Below are 16,789 nucleotides of genomic sequence, written 5' to 3'. Positions count from 1 at the left end.
TGTCGGCACAGCTCCGTGGCCTGGCATAGCAAGGTGGGCCAGCAGTGTGCCCAGGAACGGCCTGTATTGGAGGCGGGGTGGGCTGGGCCAGCACACAGGGCAGAGGCGGGACTGAGGAGCCTCTGCTCTTAGTAGTCAGGGAGTAAAATAGTCACAGCAGGCCACAGAGAAAGAGGACCTTGGGGGGCTTCTGGAGGCTTCTTAAGTAGAAACTCTTTCCACTTATAATTCATGTAACCCACTTCCTTATCTTTGGAAGGGCTATTTAGAAGCTAGAGATACCAGGCGCCTGGGTGGCTCAGTTGGTTAAGCAACTGCCTTCGGCTCAGGTCATGATCCTGGAGTCCTGGAATTGAGTCCTGCATCGGGCTTCCTGCTGAGCAGGGAGCCTGCTTCTCCCTCTGACCCTCTTCCCTCTCGTGCTCTCTATCTCTCATTCTCTCTCTCTCAAATAAATAAATAAAATCTTAAAAAAAAAAAAAAAGAAGCTAGAGATACCTAAGTGTGGTTTTCCAAGACTTGGTGCATCACCTAGGAGGAGTTACTCTGAAGCTTAGGCCAAGATGGCCACACAGAAGGAAATTTGATTGTGGTCAGTGGAAGTGAAGGCAGCACTGGCTGTTGCATTACAGAGGGGTCACATGCTGGTTCACCTTGGAACAAAGGAGACAGGGAATCTGGGGCCAGACCTTGAAGTTTGGTCTCTCCTTCCTTCCTGTTTCTCTATTAAAGACTACATGTGGGGCGCCTGGGTGACGCAGTCAGTTCAGTGTCCGACTCTGGATTTTGGCTCAGGTCATGATCCCAGAGTCAGGTCATGATCTCAGGGTCGTGAGCATGTTGGGCTCTATTCTCAGCAAGGGTTCTGCTTGAGTTTCTCTCTCCCTCCGCCCCCCCCACTCACTTGTGCTCTCTCTCTCAAATAAATAAATAAATATTTTTAAAAAAAGAGTACATGTAACAGACAGCCTAAACTCTGAGCTGAGAAAAGCAGGCCCCTGGCTACTACTGGAAAGAATTATAACATCTCATCAAGGAAGAGATTCCCTATCACAATAGGGAGTCTCAAATTAGTCAAAGACTTGGAATGGTTTCCTGATAAATGAAATGTAATCAATTATGGTGACTTCTTTTGGGGATGTTAAATGTCTTGTTCCTTTCTCTTTGTTTTCTTTGGATTGCCACTGAGGTCAAGTGCAAAGTTGTTGATCTCACCACAATAGCCCAGAATACATGAGCACATCTGCGGCCCAGGACACAGCACTCAAATGACCAGATGTAAAATGTGGTGCTAAGTGAATGAGCAGCTAAGGAGACACAGTCTGGCAACAATCATTAGCTATTAGAAAGCTATATATATAATATTAGAAAAAAATATGTATATATCTTTTAAGTGATATTTTAAAAAGATATGACAACACAAAATGTTGGAGCAACTTCAACTCTCATACATCGCTGGTGGGAACGGAAATAAACGTTACCACTTTAGAAAACTGTTTGGCAATATCTCCTGAGCTTAAACATGTGAATATCTATGTTCCAACAATTCCAATCCTATGAATATACCTAACAGAAATATGTACAGATGTGCACCAAGACACATGTATAAGAATGTCCACAAATTCAAAAAAGCCAATACATGGACATCTCTTTTGCACAACTTCAAAATCCATTTGACCTTACCTTCGTTGTCACAGCTGATTCCAGGCAGACTTTGGTGAAATCAGTAATGTCTTGTCTAGGACCTGCAGCACATACATTGGACTTCCTGCAACGTAGCCTTTCTGACTTGGGATTCCCTTGGAAAACTCATGCATGCACAACCTGGGAAAACAGAAATTATGCTTGTGGGATCATCTTTGGCCAATGGGAGGCAGGAGCCAATGGGCAATGGGTAAATGTTTCCACTTCTGTTCTCCCTGGTGAACAGTTCTGAAATGCATTTCACAGGATTGAGCACCAGCTGACGATAGTAGTGGTTAACTTAGTGACACATCCATAAATTGGGCTCCCTTCTTCCATGTCACTCTCTGGGGCCTGCATACCAACTCCCAGGAAACACATTCTTGAACGAAGTGTTCACAGGTAAACCTCTGTCTTACCAGGCTAAAATAGTTCAATTTGGAAAACCTCCAATAGTAGAATGAATGAATAAATTGTGAAATATTTATAGGAAGAACTGTGGAGAAGAACTCCATTCCCAAAAATGACTGGAACTCACAAATAGAATGTCGAATCAAAGCGCCTAGACATAAAAGAATATATATATACTCTAGATCCCATTTATATAAAGTTCAAAAGCAGGCAAAATGAAATTACAGTGTCAGAAGTTGGGAGAATGATTACCTTTGGGAAGGAGGAAGGGGGCTGTAAGGGAGAAAGTTACAATGGGTCCCTGGTTATACTGCCAATATTCTCTGTCTTGAATTGGATATTGTTAAGTGAAACTCACTTTATGATAATTCCTTGAGCTGGAATTTTAGGTTTTGCACATTTGTGTTATACTTGAATAAGAAAAGTTGTTAAAAGGGCTTAAAGTCAAGATTGTGATGACCGACCTTCTTCCCTTACTCGACAATGCACAAGCTTGCATTAGGATCACCATTTATAGCCACAGTCTATTATAGGGGATGAAAATTCCAGTGCCTTCCCTAGCCAGGGGGTAACATAGATAGGTGATGATGGCCCAATGGGACTGTGTTTTTCTAAACAGGGTGAATTCTCTTTAGTTCCAGCCATTTAAGTTATGGTGATAAACTGGCACGCCAAAAAAAAAGGAGAAAAACAGAAAGTAAGCAAGTGAGTGAGAGGAGAGAGAGAGAAAGAGAAGGAAAGATGGAGGGAGGAGGGAAGAAATAAGGAAGGAAAGAAAAAAGGAAGAAGGATGGAAGGGAGGGAGGGCAGAGGAAATAAAACTCTCAGTTGTCATCCGGCCAGTATCTGTGGTGTAGACAATCCCATACGGCTGGCTTCAGGCTACCAAGTGTCTTACAGTTGGCCCACAGCATTTCTGAACACTCTACAACCGGTTCTTACGGGCCAGTCTGAGTGGGCTCCGACACACCACCAGCCCTGGCCAATAGCTGCCATCTCTGAAAATGGTTCCAGTGTGTCCCCATCTTGGAGTTTTTCAAAAGAAGCCAGAAATCTGGATTTGTAGGTGAAAACCCTTGCTTTTTAAAATATCAGCTCGTTCAAATTTTTCAAAAACACTTTACAAACTAAGAAAAAAAAAAAGCACATCTACAAACTAGATTTGGCCCAGAAAATGCCAGTGTTTGACCTCTGGCCGCAAGCTAAACCTTTTAAGGAGAGTTTCCAGACTCACTGATGCAGCATAACCCTTTGGGTACATAGGGTGAGGACTGACTCCGAGCGGCTCAATGGTGTGGTGGAGTCCTAGCTGGGTTCTGGCCCCAGCTTTCACTATCGCAATTGTTTTACTGACCCGTGCCTCAGTTTCCCCAATCGGGTTAGGATGCCTTCTGAACTTCTTGTGGCAGAACTTCGTCTCACAACTGAACTTCTAGGATATCTTCTCGTATCAGAACTTCTAGGATAATGTAATAAGCATAAGAATCCATGAGGCTATCCTTTGGGACTGTACAGATTTCACAACATGGCAGAGATAATCCAGTGGTGCCCAGTCATTGGACAGAGATTGCAGGTCACTCATCAAAGAGAAGGTGAGGCTTTCCTCAGGCCATCAGTAGAACGATGTCCATTGGCCTGCTGGGAAGTCCAGTCTGGGTGCTCCATAGTCCTCAGACTTCTTGATTTCTGGAAGGTGACAAGTCCACTTTCTTGAAAGGAAACAGATTATGGCAGGAAGACCTGAGCCTTGGAGTTGGTCAGCCTTAGGCTTGCACCGTGTCTCTGCCATTTGCTAACTAGGGACTTCAACCTCACTTTCCTCCTGAGCTCCTCCTATCTTGCAGGGATTGTGACAAGAAGCATCAGCTATTTAAAGTGTCTAACTCTGTTTCTGGAACAGTGTCAAATAAATGATAATCACCACTCTCCTCATTACGATTTATCAAGGCATCTATGTAGAGGTGCTTGACAGCCGACAGCCCAGATAGTCATGAAAATTTAATCTTATGCTTCCCTTTGTTTCATTTGTCTTCTTTACTCTGTTATTTTAGAGATCCAGCCAGAGCTAATATTTCTGCAGATCCAGACAGGTCTGGACACAGATATTCTGATCTAATACAAATTTTATGGGCTCCGGAATGCTCACAGAGACATGCCGCTATGTATTCTGCTGCAGAAAATTCACATACAAGGAGGGAAAGATTCAAACTTGGAATATCTGAGAAAACAATTAGGTCCCTTCATTTGGGTTGTTAACTTATTTTGAAATAATATGTACAGGTTCCCTAAAGACAGGATCTGTAACTATATCAGAGCTTGAGACAAAGGAAAAAATCATTCATACTGATTCTGTTCTTATTTAAAAGTTTGATGTTTGTTCATCATGGCTTTTTTTCATTAATTTTTATTTTTAAAATATTGCATTAAAATGTTATCTTGATCACTGCATTGTTTGGTGCCTATTACATTTTGTACTTCTTCACCCGCGTCCCAGTCCTGCTCTCGGTCATAGGAGTACCCTAAGTCAACAGCTACTTGGAAAAATTTTTATGTTTTTGAGAATTTCTAGTTGAATTCAATCAAGAATAAAATTCAAGTCTCCTTACATAGTGAGGCAGGTTTTTGTGGAGAAAGCCTTGCACCAGGAGTCAGAAAGCCTGGCTCTAGTTTTAATCTGGGCATATTAAATCACTTGAGTACCTTGCTAGACTTTTCTGAAAAGTCTGTTTCTTTGACTCTAAAATAAGGATAAGCACATGCATACTTTCTCTGCAAGGCTGGAATACCTAAATATTTACTAAAAGAGTACATTAAAATATTCATTTTGACTGCTGAGGTTTTTGGTATGCCCCATCCATATGTGCAAGGAGGGTTAGTAAGCATCTCCCTGTGGCTAGCTCCGGGGCATTCACTGGGCTCCCCTGGTTATTCCCTGGGCTATCTGGGAAGGCTGGGTAATTAGGCTTGGCAGCTACTCAGCTAGGACCGACACTCTAATTAATTGTCCCAGGAGAGACTGCTATTAACAGCGCTGCAGGGGAACTGCTATTAGGACCATCGTAACCTCTGCCTCTGTAGACCCAGTCTCTCTGTCACCCTCATGGAAAGGCTTCCACTCGGCACTCTTGACTCTGCAAACTCTCCTCCTAATCAAAGTCTTGCATGGGTGCAACTAAGGAGGCCAGGCCTATGCTTCTAGCCAGCTGCAAAGGAATTTGGGAAAAGAAGTTTCTGGCTCCTTCCTGGGGAAATGGAATCATAAATCTGGAAATTTTCAAACCGACAAGGGGTCCTGGGAAAGTGCTGAGCTGTTACATATCACGATGGATGTCCACGGGAAAGCAGGGGGGGCGGGGGTCTTTTGCAGGCTTGAACAGCATTCATGGGCGTATGTGCAAACACAGAGGCAAGGGACCAAATGTACACTTGGAAAATCACCTCCCTCTCCCTTGAAGTCACACAGGCTTGAAGCCACCCCTTCTCCTTGCATGTCCTGGAAACAAAAGTGTTTATGAGAACCTAGGCTGATAACTCCTGGTGTCCCATCATTCACTTCAACCCTCAGATTCCCCTATTTCCTGGTAATCTGATAATAACGTGACTGTCTCGCCCCACGGGAGGCTCTCTGGCCTCGTTAATCTAAAAATCCTTGGGAAATGCATCTGCTAAGGCCTAGAGCCAACTGTCATCATGGTCAGCTTCCAGACAGGCAGCAAAATATTTTCAAGTTCTAAAATCCTGTCCCTCACCCATCACTTTACCTAGCCCGGCTAAATTCTCTGTAGAGGACACCAAAAAAACAAACAAACAAACAAACAAACAAAAAACCCCTCAAAATGACTGCCCTGTCTCTTTTATATAGATTACCAGGGGCTCAGGGCTCCAGCACAAGAAGGTGTGTGTGAAATGAGTCTCCAACAGCATGTCCTCCTTGGAGGCTTCTCTTCAGCAGCCGCCTGTGTGCATGTGCGTGTGTGTGGTTCTTCGCTCCTTCTTTTATATTGTGAATTGATTGATGCTGAGGACCGGAACTCATCTCTGCCTCCCCCCACCCAACACTATCTCAAAAAAAAAAAAAGATAGTTAACAATTTTTCTGAAATAACTTTTATTTTTATGCAGTAATCTTCCTTTACTCCTTTTCATCACAAATGTGTTGGTTTTTCCACAGAAAGACTATAATAAGTGGTGACTATATCCTAAGGGGGAACATCACAAAGGCCTATTGAGTCAATAGTATTGTTGACAATTGTTTATTGTAGAGGAAGGAGATAAAAAAAAAGCTCTTTTTTTTTTCTACACTACTACTTAAACGAAACATAAAATCAATACTCCCAAGTAAGAAATTATTTCAGAAAGATTCTATAACTTGAAGGAGGCTGGAACCCGAAGATCAGGTTGCTTCAGAGGAGAAGCAGGAAGCAATGGAGCATCTGTAGGTTCCTTAAAAGACTCTATAGATGGCGGGGCGTCTGGGTGGCTCAGTCAATTGAGCATCCAACTCGATGTCAGCTCAGGTCATGATCTCAGGGTCGTGAGATGAGTCCCAGGTTGGACTCCGCACTCAGAGGGGAGTCTGCTTGAGATTCTCTCTCTCCCTCCCCTGCTCATGCATGCTCTCTCACTCTAAATAAATAACTTAAATCTTAAATTTAAAAGAAAAACTCAATAGATGTGAAGTTCAGGCAAACCAGAAGATGCCAACACTGACTCTTTGTTCAATCTAATTTCATTCCAAACACCAGGGCAGTTAAATCCCTAGAGTTATTCTTAGGTTTGTCTTTTGGCTCACAAATGGGACCAAGAAAGGAGAAGGAATGCTCTTCTCCAGGAAGCCTTGCCCATCTCCCATCTCCAACTTCAGAAATGATGTCTCCTTCCTGGACAATTCCATTGTTTCTTTCCCCCCCCCCTTATATTATTGATTACATTTTCCTGTGTTTTCTGGTTAACTGGGTATACATTGCTCTTCTTCACCAAATTACATGTTTCCTAAAACATAGAAGGGGCTTGTGTCTGAGTTTGTTTGGGTTGCTATGATAAAAAAATCATCAACCGGGAGGCTTATGAACAACAGAAAGGTACTTCTCACAGTTCTGGAGGATGGGAAGCCCAAGATCATGGCCCTGGCAAATTCCATGTCTAGTGAGAGTCAGCTTTTGCACTGATGGGTTGTCTTCTCACTATGTCCTTACATGCTAGGAGGGACAATGAAAATCTCTGGGGTCTCTTTTATAGGCACTAATCCCACTGATGAGAGCTTTGCTCTAGCAACCTAATCGTCTCCCGATGGCTCCACTTCCTACTACCACATCCGTGAGGGTTTGGTTTCAATACATGAATGTGTGTGTGTGGGGGGACACAAACATTCAAACCACAGCAGCCTGGAATAGGGTTGAGTCACAGAAAGTGTTCTATTATCCTTGTTATTATTGTCTTGACACATCTAATTCCTAAGTCAGGCTGTTCTGTGGGCACTCGACCTGTGCTTGCTAAATCAATGAGTGGATTCTTGAGGCTCTGTTTTTATAGTGACTCCTCCGGCACCCCTCCCCCACTTCCCAGTACACACACACACACAGACACACACACACACACACACACACGTCCCATATTCTCAGAGTACTGTGACACCGTTCCTTCTACTCTCAGGTACATGGGTTTTTTGAGGGAGTGCTACTTTACAAAACCCTGAGGACATCTGTCTTAATGAAGTAAGATGCTTTGTCTTCCCTGGGGCACCAGAAAGTTATCAGACCACACTGACGGCGGGGAGTGACTCTAAGCCAGGAGGTTGACTTCTTGAGGAGGATTTGCACCCACACAGAGGTTCCCTTCCTCTGTATTTTGGGGACTATTGCCGAAGGTCAGTGAGAGGTTTATTGAGATCAACACTCACTCCCTAGTCCCATTTGAGACCTTGATCTGGCCACGAGCATCTCTTAAATTCGTTTATGACTGAGTCGCTAAACGCAACTCTTCTACAGCTGAACACTGCATAATGAAAACGTTATACTCTGAAATCCCATGACATTGAACGGATACCCTTTGCCCTTACTTCACTCGTGGGTGCCCAGGAAAGTCTTCCACATGGCCAGGAAGGCAGGAGCCAGCTCTCGTGCTGGGTAGTGTGTTGGTGCCGGGACCCTCGCACGGCCACTCTCGCAACACAAACAGTGTGGTGTTTTGTGCATTTAAAGTGCCTCAAAGGTATCTTTAGTGTTCCAGGAGACAATAATAATAATACACTGATAGCTGAATTGGAAGGCAAAATCCAGACAATGGGATTATTGACTCTAGAGCGAGGTGTCTGAGTGGCCGGTATGTGAGTTCAGTCCCAGCGGGAGGTGGGCATCTGCGGGAGGACTCCCGACATCTACTCCTTTAAATGCGAACCAGCAACTCTAGATCAAAGGTGAGTCCTTGGGGAAGGGCTACTGATAAGGTGATTCTGGGAGAGACTATCTCCAGCTGAGTAGAGAAAGAAGCCCCATGGCCAGACACGGGCAGGCAGGAGCAGGGCCTGTGGGATTCCCCAGCCAGCCAACCCACTTTCTTATTTCTCTCCTGCCCCTTGGCAGCGCCCCCTCATTTGTCCTCTCAGTACAAAGCAAATGCCTGCGAGGAAGGCAGTTGGCCTCTTCATGCCTGCCTGAGTTGGAAAGTTCCTCCAGGGCCTCTCTGTAGCAGACATTCAGCCCCTTGGCTGAAAAGCAGCGTGGCTCCATGGGAGCTGTGTGGGACCCGTGCCAAGGATGCTAAGGAGTCTACAAGATGGAGACGGAGCTCAGTCCCATGGCAACCCACCAGGATGTCCCTGCTCCTAGCCGGCCTGTCTCACAGAGCCCACTTCCTCACAATCGCCTTGAATTATTCATCAGCTCTTGCAGAGAAACAAAAGGCAAAGTCATTGTATTTCCTCCAGAACAGACTGTCCTCCTCATTGACCTCGGGGAATCTTAAAATTCAAGACAGAGCATCCGGCACTCTCATGCACTTTGGAAAGAGACAGGAAAATGCCCCATCATCTTCCCCTTCCAGACTAGCCGAGTCCTACTGAGCAAGTGTCTCTGGCTACTTGGTCCTTCAGGCTGTGCTTTGTCCCCCTTCTCACTGCTCATGAGAAGGACAGGAAGGTATCCCTGGCTTCCTGTTGACTGACCTTGATCAGTAGGTACCTGGGGTCAGGACAAACACCCTACCTCGACCTTAGGGCCATGCTCAGCCTCCTAGCTTCTCTTCAGAGAAGCTCTACACTCTTGGGGCTCAGCAGCCCTGCTTCCCATGAGACTTTAAGTGGGAGACACAAAAGGGACTTTGTCCCATCGCCACTACCAATCCCACCCCCTTTACTTCAACCCGAGCCCTTGATTTCTACTTAATGAAGGAAATGCAATCCACCAGGCAGAAGCCCTCCTCCCTCTACGTCTAGAATTAGAGGCACCCACCGTCTTCCACTATTACCTCCTCCTTTCCTGACTCAAAGGAATCTTTCCTCTGAAATCACTACTGGTTCCCGAGATGCCTTTTGCCTGAGGGCCCTGCCCCTTCGCTAGTACCCTGCTTGCTTATGTTCACCTCCTCTTATGGAGTGGCAGGATGGCGTGCTAATTAGGGTGTGTGCTCTGGGGCCGCCACCTACCAGCCTTGTGACCTGGGGCACTTACGGGCTGCCCTCAGCAATGGGGTAGTTAGGCCGTTGTCAGGGTTTCTGGGAGACAATAACAACCCTGGTGATCAGAGGGGAAGCAGTCCTGCACAAGCTCACGAACAGGTGCCTATCACCATGGCAGCCGGTCTTAGATCAAATTCTGCTAAAAGTGCAAACGCCTATTGGCAAGCAGACACAAAACTCTTCCCTTACATCTGTTTTCATAAGCTTGGCTTGGCCCTGCTCTATCCTCGAGCACGCCAACAAGCACCTTGCATGAAAGAATCACTTTTGGGGCGCCTGGGTGGCTCGGTTGGTTCAGTGTCTGACTCTTGATTTTGGCTCCGGTGGTGATCCCGGGGTCGTGGGATGGAGACCAGCCCCCGGCCCCGCACTCGGCACGGAGTCTGCTTGTCCCTGTCCTTCTGCTCCTCCCCCACTGCTCACGCACGGGCATGCACTCTCTCTTAAACAAATAAATAAATAAAATCTTTAAAAAAAAAAAAAGGGAAAGAAAGAATCACTTCAAGGCAGACTGAATAATACTCTTGACAAGAGGCGCAGCCAGCAAGACTGGGCAGAGGAGCTGGAGGGGGGGCACTGGCCACCTCTTCAAATGTCACACTGAGGCGTAGGCTGCAGTATCTTCCATCATCACGCACACAGTCTACCAGTGCATGACTGAAGCTCACCGTGCCTCAGCTTTCCCACTCTGGAAAACGGCAACAATGATGATATGTACCTTCTAGGGGTGCCCGGAGAAGGAAATGAGTTAGTCAATACCTGTATAACAATTAAGACAGAGGCTGGCCACCGTAGGCACTCACTCAATTTGTGTCTTAGCATTCCAACCCTCAGAACTCCCTCATTCTCATCAACCTCCAGGACGCTTCCTTAGACCTTACCTTTCCACCAGTTCCCACCCTCCGTGCTGCTCAACTTCTTTGAAGGCTAGCCTTGATTCTCTGCTCTGCTGAATCAACTCTACACCAGCCTTCCGCGTGACTCCACATTTTCACAGAATTTCTTACTCAGTTCCTCGCACATCTGTTACCCTCCTTGCAGGTATGTTGGGCCTCCTGCGGCAGGTGCAGGAGGCCTTTCCAAGAGGTAAGTCAAAATGTAACTCTTTAAAGAGCTCCCGAGAGTTAAGAGAAAGGATGCCAGGTTGTATATTCCTTGAAGACCCAAAGCCTCATCCTCAAATATGACTTCAAATTAGAGGGAGGACTGTCTGTATGTCACAGATGGAAATGACTCACCACCCCCAGTAGCACACACATCGACACCTTAATATTCCTAAGAATCGTAAGGTTCTAGAATCAGGGGTGATCGACCAATGCAGGAGTCTCTCAGGTCAAGGCTGTTTTATGTTTGGCATAAATACTTTTACATAGCTTAAGATCCAAAGAAAAGTAAAATCCAAGCAAACGACCATTTTGAGGGAAAGCTGAAATTTTCTTTGAGCAGCAAAATCAGTGCTGTCTAACATGAATGGTAAAGCCAAGCCTGGGGACACCGCTCAGAGTGCTCTTGACAGGGCAACAGGGAAGGATCAAGCCAATATCTGTGCAATCTCCAGCAGGCTGAGAAAGTCACCCCCAAATTTCCCTGGGAAGGTAATTCCCAGAATATGGCAGGATGATCTGAACTATCCCCTAATTTCTTTTATTTGAGAAAGATGTCAAATTTGGTATAGAACTGTTTAAGAGTATCAAAACTACAGTATTCATATTTTGCCTTAAGAATCTGTGCACGTTTGATATTTTAGGTATGTGAACATTTAGGATAATTTGTCCTATTTGAGTTATAAATAGATCAGCGTTAAAATTTCATCTTACAATGTTAATTGAATAACTAATTTACTTTTGATTTTAAGTAGAAATCTCACTAAGTTTATGTAGCATTGAAACATCTGAGAAAACTTAAGCTTCACTACCCTTATAAGATTGGGACCTGTTAATTCCTTGAGAGCGTATTCAGGCACTCAGGATATTGTTAAATCAGGCGATTGAGTTACTTAAAAAGGAAATCAAATGCATTAAATTAGTATGTGCAGTCTAAAATATTTCAAGTAGTTTAACTGAATTTGTAAATGATATACCCATCTAAGGCCTTGAAAAATTATTTTTCAAATTTTCTAGATTTATTAAGTATTTATTTGTAAGCAGAATTTAAAATTAAGAACTTGAGTTTTAAATGTGTAGCTTAATAAATTGAACTTTAAAGAAACAAACAACAAACACAAAAATGAGCCCCCTGACTAATTTTTTCTTGCACGAAAACTGCCCTTAAGTCATTAAAGAAATTAAATAATTACTTTTGATTCACCTCACCTGTGCCCTCTAAATCTTTATAATACCAACTTGGGCATAAGTCTCATCTCTCTAACAAGCTCATCTGTGCCTAATTTCTGCTGTATCCCCCCCGGGGGGGCAGGCACAAGGCACATGTTCGGCAAATTATTTTCTCACGTGGCCGTGTGACTTTGGACAAGTCCCTTCACCTCTCTGAACCACAGGCATTGCAAAAGGAGGGCGTGGAGCATCCTGCTAAAGAGGTGGTGTCCATGAGACAGGGCCTGAGTCTGTCGCATCACGTTGCATCCCAAGGCCCAGACTTGGCTGAGGCACGCAGCAAGAACTCAATGAACACCACTGAGTGAATGAGCAAATGCACTAGAAAATTCTAAGGCTCCTCCTACATGTCTCCCAACTGTTCAGTTTCACCATGTCTGAAAGGGCCATGGGAGCAGTCCGTTAACAGAAAGATAGTAACTGTAGTCACAACAGATTAGGGTCACAATTGGGATCCAAGAGATGAGGCAAAGGAGATCTTGAGTGCTTCTGCCTGGTCACCTTTCAATCAAAACTGAGTCTGCTGCAGACCCACCTGCCCTACTCTGCTGCTTCAGTCTTTTACCTACTCCTGTCTCAGGATGACCTACTCCTGGCTCCATCAGAGAAGGCTACCATCCTCCAGAGAGGAGCACGAACAAACCCTACTTTACCAATTTTGCTGATACGACGGGCTTCCAGTGGCGTTGTTTTGCTGCATCCTCATACTAGAGGACCCCGTGCTCCCCAGGGGTGGTAGAGAGGGAGGCAGGAGGTAAAGGGGGCAGATAAACTCCTGCCCCATATACCTGGAGGGAAGTAAGGGAATGTATGGGTTTCAGTGCTGTGGCCAGCGATTAATCTGCAAAGTGACCTGGGCAGTGTGGTGTGTAGAGTCTTCTTCTCGACTCTGCCTCAAGCTCTGTGTGATCCTGAGCAAGGGATCTCCTCTCTTTGGGGCCTCTTTCTCCAAATCTACAAAACAAGTGTTGAAATATAAGATCTCAGGCAGCAATTCTCAAACTTTTTGGTCTCGGACTCTTCAGTACTCTTAACAATTACTGAAACCCCAAAAAACTTTTGTTCTATCTCTTGGATTATATTTACTGATATTTACTGTAGTAGAAAATTGAAACTGGGAAACCTTTAAAACATAATAATTCAGAAGCACACATTCTATATCAGGGTGAAGATGCCATCGCCCTAAAAGAATTCTATGATACACTTGAGGAAATGAGAATATACTGCCCCCAGACACGCCTCTTTGACATAAAAAGTATTTTGAGCCGAAGACAATTAGAAGCAGTAGATACAGAAAAAGCTGTCCCTTTTCTGCCTAAAGGCAGGAAATACATTCCGTCTCACTGGAGACAGACCCCTATCAGCCCTGAAAGGCACTGGAGGACTCTGCAAACAAACCTTGTTAAACTCGCTCTCACCTTTCCAGTTACTCTTCACCATTCCCACCCCTAGCCCAAACATCTTTGTTTTGTCAATTCATCACAAATTTATTGTTTCTTTGTCTAAAAACTATAAAAGCTGCTCCACGCCTTCCATTTCTGCATTCACCTTCCACCTCCCAGAGCAGAGATCTATAAATGTTCTGGGATCTCCTAACATTTTTTGAAAAACTATATATCCTCCTCACACATTTTTTAAATTAACTTATAACATTTTTATTGCAAGTTTAAGTAATTGAGACATATGTAAGTTCTAATATATTGACTTTTAAAGGTGGTTAAATCACTCGATAAAATGTGTTGAATACCCACCTTCATCTATTCAAAAGACACATGAATCAGCTCTTTTTAACAGCCAGAAATTTTCCGTCATTTATTAGTCCTCCTTGCGTGCATATTTCCATCTATGTTACCCATAGAACTTTATCTTAGTAGGATATACTTCTAAGCTTGAAAATCTTGTATTGGTCACTGTATCATAATTCTTGGTTATAAAATACGTACATAAGTTAAAACTTTACATATTAAATTTTTTCTAGGTTGAATATTTGTCTTATTATTAATTCAAAATTGAAAAAGTGAAAATTTCCTGTCACCAAAAGAATTTACATGTTAATCAATATCATAGGTTGATTTATCATTATAATTCATATTAGTAAATCTTTGAGTGAAATAAAATAAACATAATATAAAATTTTAAAATAATCATCAAGCATAAAGTAAGAAACAAGTCTTTTTTTGAAAGATTAGTTTTTGTATTATGGATGAGTATTGCTTATTGCTAGAATAAGACAATATTTTGTGGAAATTACAAACCAAAAAGAGGAGAAGCTATTCGTGGGGCCACTAAATGTACAGAAAAGCTGAAGTAAGCAGGAGACTTGTACCCAAATTAAAAATGCATTATGATATGCATATGATAATAATCTTCTGGTAAAAGCCAAAGAAGATTGTTTCTCCATGTGTTTTGAGTAAATGTTTAAGAGACTATCCTATATAATTTACTTTAATTTGAAGCTATAATCTTAATCCTTCACCTCCTCCTACTTGAAATCAATGCCAAACTCATACTAGAGATTCAGACATCAATATTTCAAGTCGACATTTTATTGGGCGCACTGGAGGATTTTCCTGTGGGAAGCAGAGCTCCCAGGGAGAGGCAGACGCAAGGGAGATGGGGCTTCCTTCTGAAAAGTATCCAGGGGGCCACTGCAAACGGGGAGTTGAGGGAGAGAACCAGTCTGACACCTAGGATGTGCCCCCCCCGGTGGGGGGGAGATTCATTTTAGGAAAAAACCCATATGGGAACCAGGGTCTGGAGACTGATTCTATTGAAATTACCCACGACTGTGTACTCCTTGATGGGACTTTGTGTGTCGCTAACGGTGGTCGTTCTGGGGCACTCTCTGACCACCCTCTTCCCTTTACTGTACCCACCCCAATATCCATTTCCTTCAAGCCAAAGATCTAAAGCCCCCCATGTCGACAAGCCAGCGAGAGAGCTGTCCTCCCGCAAGTCCCAGCGATTGCTTTCTTCTCCCCACCCCACCCTCAACCTTGCGGGCACCGTCTGGCTCCCAGCGACCTGGGATCTTAGTTTCTGATTGCGCTGGATGTCTCTTTGGGTGAGAGGCTGGGCATTAGAACCTACGAACCCCTCTGGGGCCCCGACCGCCCCTCCTCTCCCCACACAGGTCCTGCTGCTGGAGGACCGCCATAGCCGAGCAGAGAACAGGACTACGAAAGGGGGCAGGAAGAAGGTGGTGACTTCTACTCTTGAGTTCTGTTTTTCTGGATGAAGGGAGAAGGAAAGGAACTGGCCTGAGGCCACATCTCCAAACCAAACAAAATTTCCTTGGCATCCTGTCAGTCTTCTTTCTCAAACTCCTCCCATAGCGCCTCCCACACAGCTTCTGCCCTTTCTCGCCCCAGCTCCCTGGCAGATATTTTTGGGCTGAGGGGCCCCCCTCGCTGGCAAGCAGAGAAGAGGAACCCCCAAGCACCTGTACCCCTGCGGTTTCCTTGCCTCAGAAATCCAGGGGGAAATCCAGGGGCTCCTCCTTCCTCAAGCCCCAGCCTGACAACTCAAGATGTGTCAAGAACTTTCTGGAAGTGGACCACTGGATCCGGATGAGTGATCTATTGAATAATTTTGTAACTATAAAAGGACTGATTCATTTATCATTTTATCAAGGTGCAGTTTATAGCCTGCTTAATAAGGCCATTAGCCATACATCTTACAGCACGTTATGCTTAAAATATTTAATGACCTCTGTGGAGAAACAAGACATTACTGTGTGTTAGATGTGATGTCAGTACTATTATCCTCATTTTACATGTGAGAAAGAAGTAGTTTGCCCAAATCCGCACGGGCAGTATCTGATTGAGAGGACACGTGAACTCAGCTGTTCCTTTTACCTGATTCCAAGGCCACACTTGTTCTTGGCTCCACACTGCCTCCTCAGCTTCCTAGCCTAGGCCCTCAACAATCCATCTCTCACCTTCCACACCTTTTCCTTCTACCCCTTCTTGTAGGGGAAAAGCCAAATACATAATCATCAACATGACGGGTCAAGCGTAACAAGAGAGGTTATCAAAAACGTCCCAAGTTCAGCCCTGCACACCCACGCGAACTCCGGTCCCCCACACCCCTGAGGATGCCTGCCATCCCACCTGGGTTCATACTGTCCTCTCGATCCTGGCACTCAACCCTACCCCACTCTCTGGGTACTTTCTCTGCTCCTCCTTATGACCCCATTGCTTCCCCCTGTGGGAGGACAGGGTTCTTCCCAAACAAAGCTTCTCTCCTTAGAGCTCTGTTTCATATCAAGGTAGGATATAAAAGCAGATAATGTAGACGATTCTTGGTAGAGGTAGGAAAAAAAGTAGAATCTCCATTAACAGAATAACACCCTGGGGTAATGCTATTAGTCCATATTGGCAAGAGGAAGGTGGAGATTTTTTTAAAAAATATTTGAACGAACGATTGTTGATTGAATAAAAGACGCATTCTGAAGCCTGACCAGGAAAGCTGCTTTTCCTTGCCTATGGTCAGCACAAGCCATGAACCAAAGCAGAAGGGCCCAGGAGGAGGGGTGAGAGAGCAAAAGCAAAGAAGCTCTGGAAGAGGAGTGCAGAGACAGGGCAGGACTATTCCTGAGCCCCATCTGAGATGACTCATCCCAGACTGAGGTGTAGCCCCAGGGTAGCGTCAAGGGCTGCTTTGAGCTACTCTTCTGTTGCCTGTTT

At 44.6% G+C, this 16,789-nt stretch overlaps 1 long non-coding RNA gene across 1 annotated transcript in view; it reads right to left on the bottom strand.

Moving 5' to 3' along the window:
* Positions 1-1,821, bottom strand: part of LOC141372395 (uncharacterized) — a 97,221-nt gene extending 95,400 nt beyond the window's left edge. The window contains exon 1 of the long non-coding RNA XR_012377600.1: positions 1,684-1,821. This is a non-coding gene — a long non-coding RNA (uncharacterized lncRNA). The remainder of the gene's footprint in view (positions 1-1,683) is intronic.
* Positions 1,822-16,789: the final 14,968 nt, after the last annotated feature.

Source organism: Callorhinus ursinus, unplaced genomic scaffold (assembly GCF_003265705.2).
Source record: "Callorhinus ursinus isolate GAN/ISIS: 27379988/994484 unplaced genomic scaffold, GSC_fseal_2.0 scaffold3, whole genome shotgun sequence".
Taxonomy (NCBI): domain Eukaryota; kingdom Metazoa; phylum Chordata; class Mammalia; order Carnivora; family Otariidae; genus Callorhinus; species Callorhinus ursinus.
Note: the sequence above shows the minus strand (reverse complement) of the source record. Positions and strands in the feature narration are given on the sequence as shown.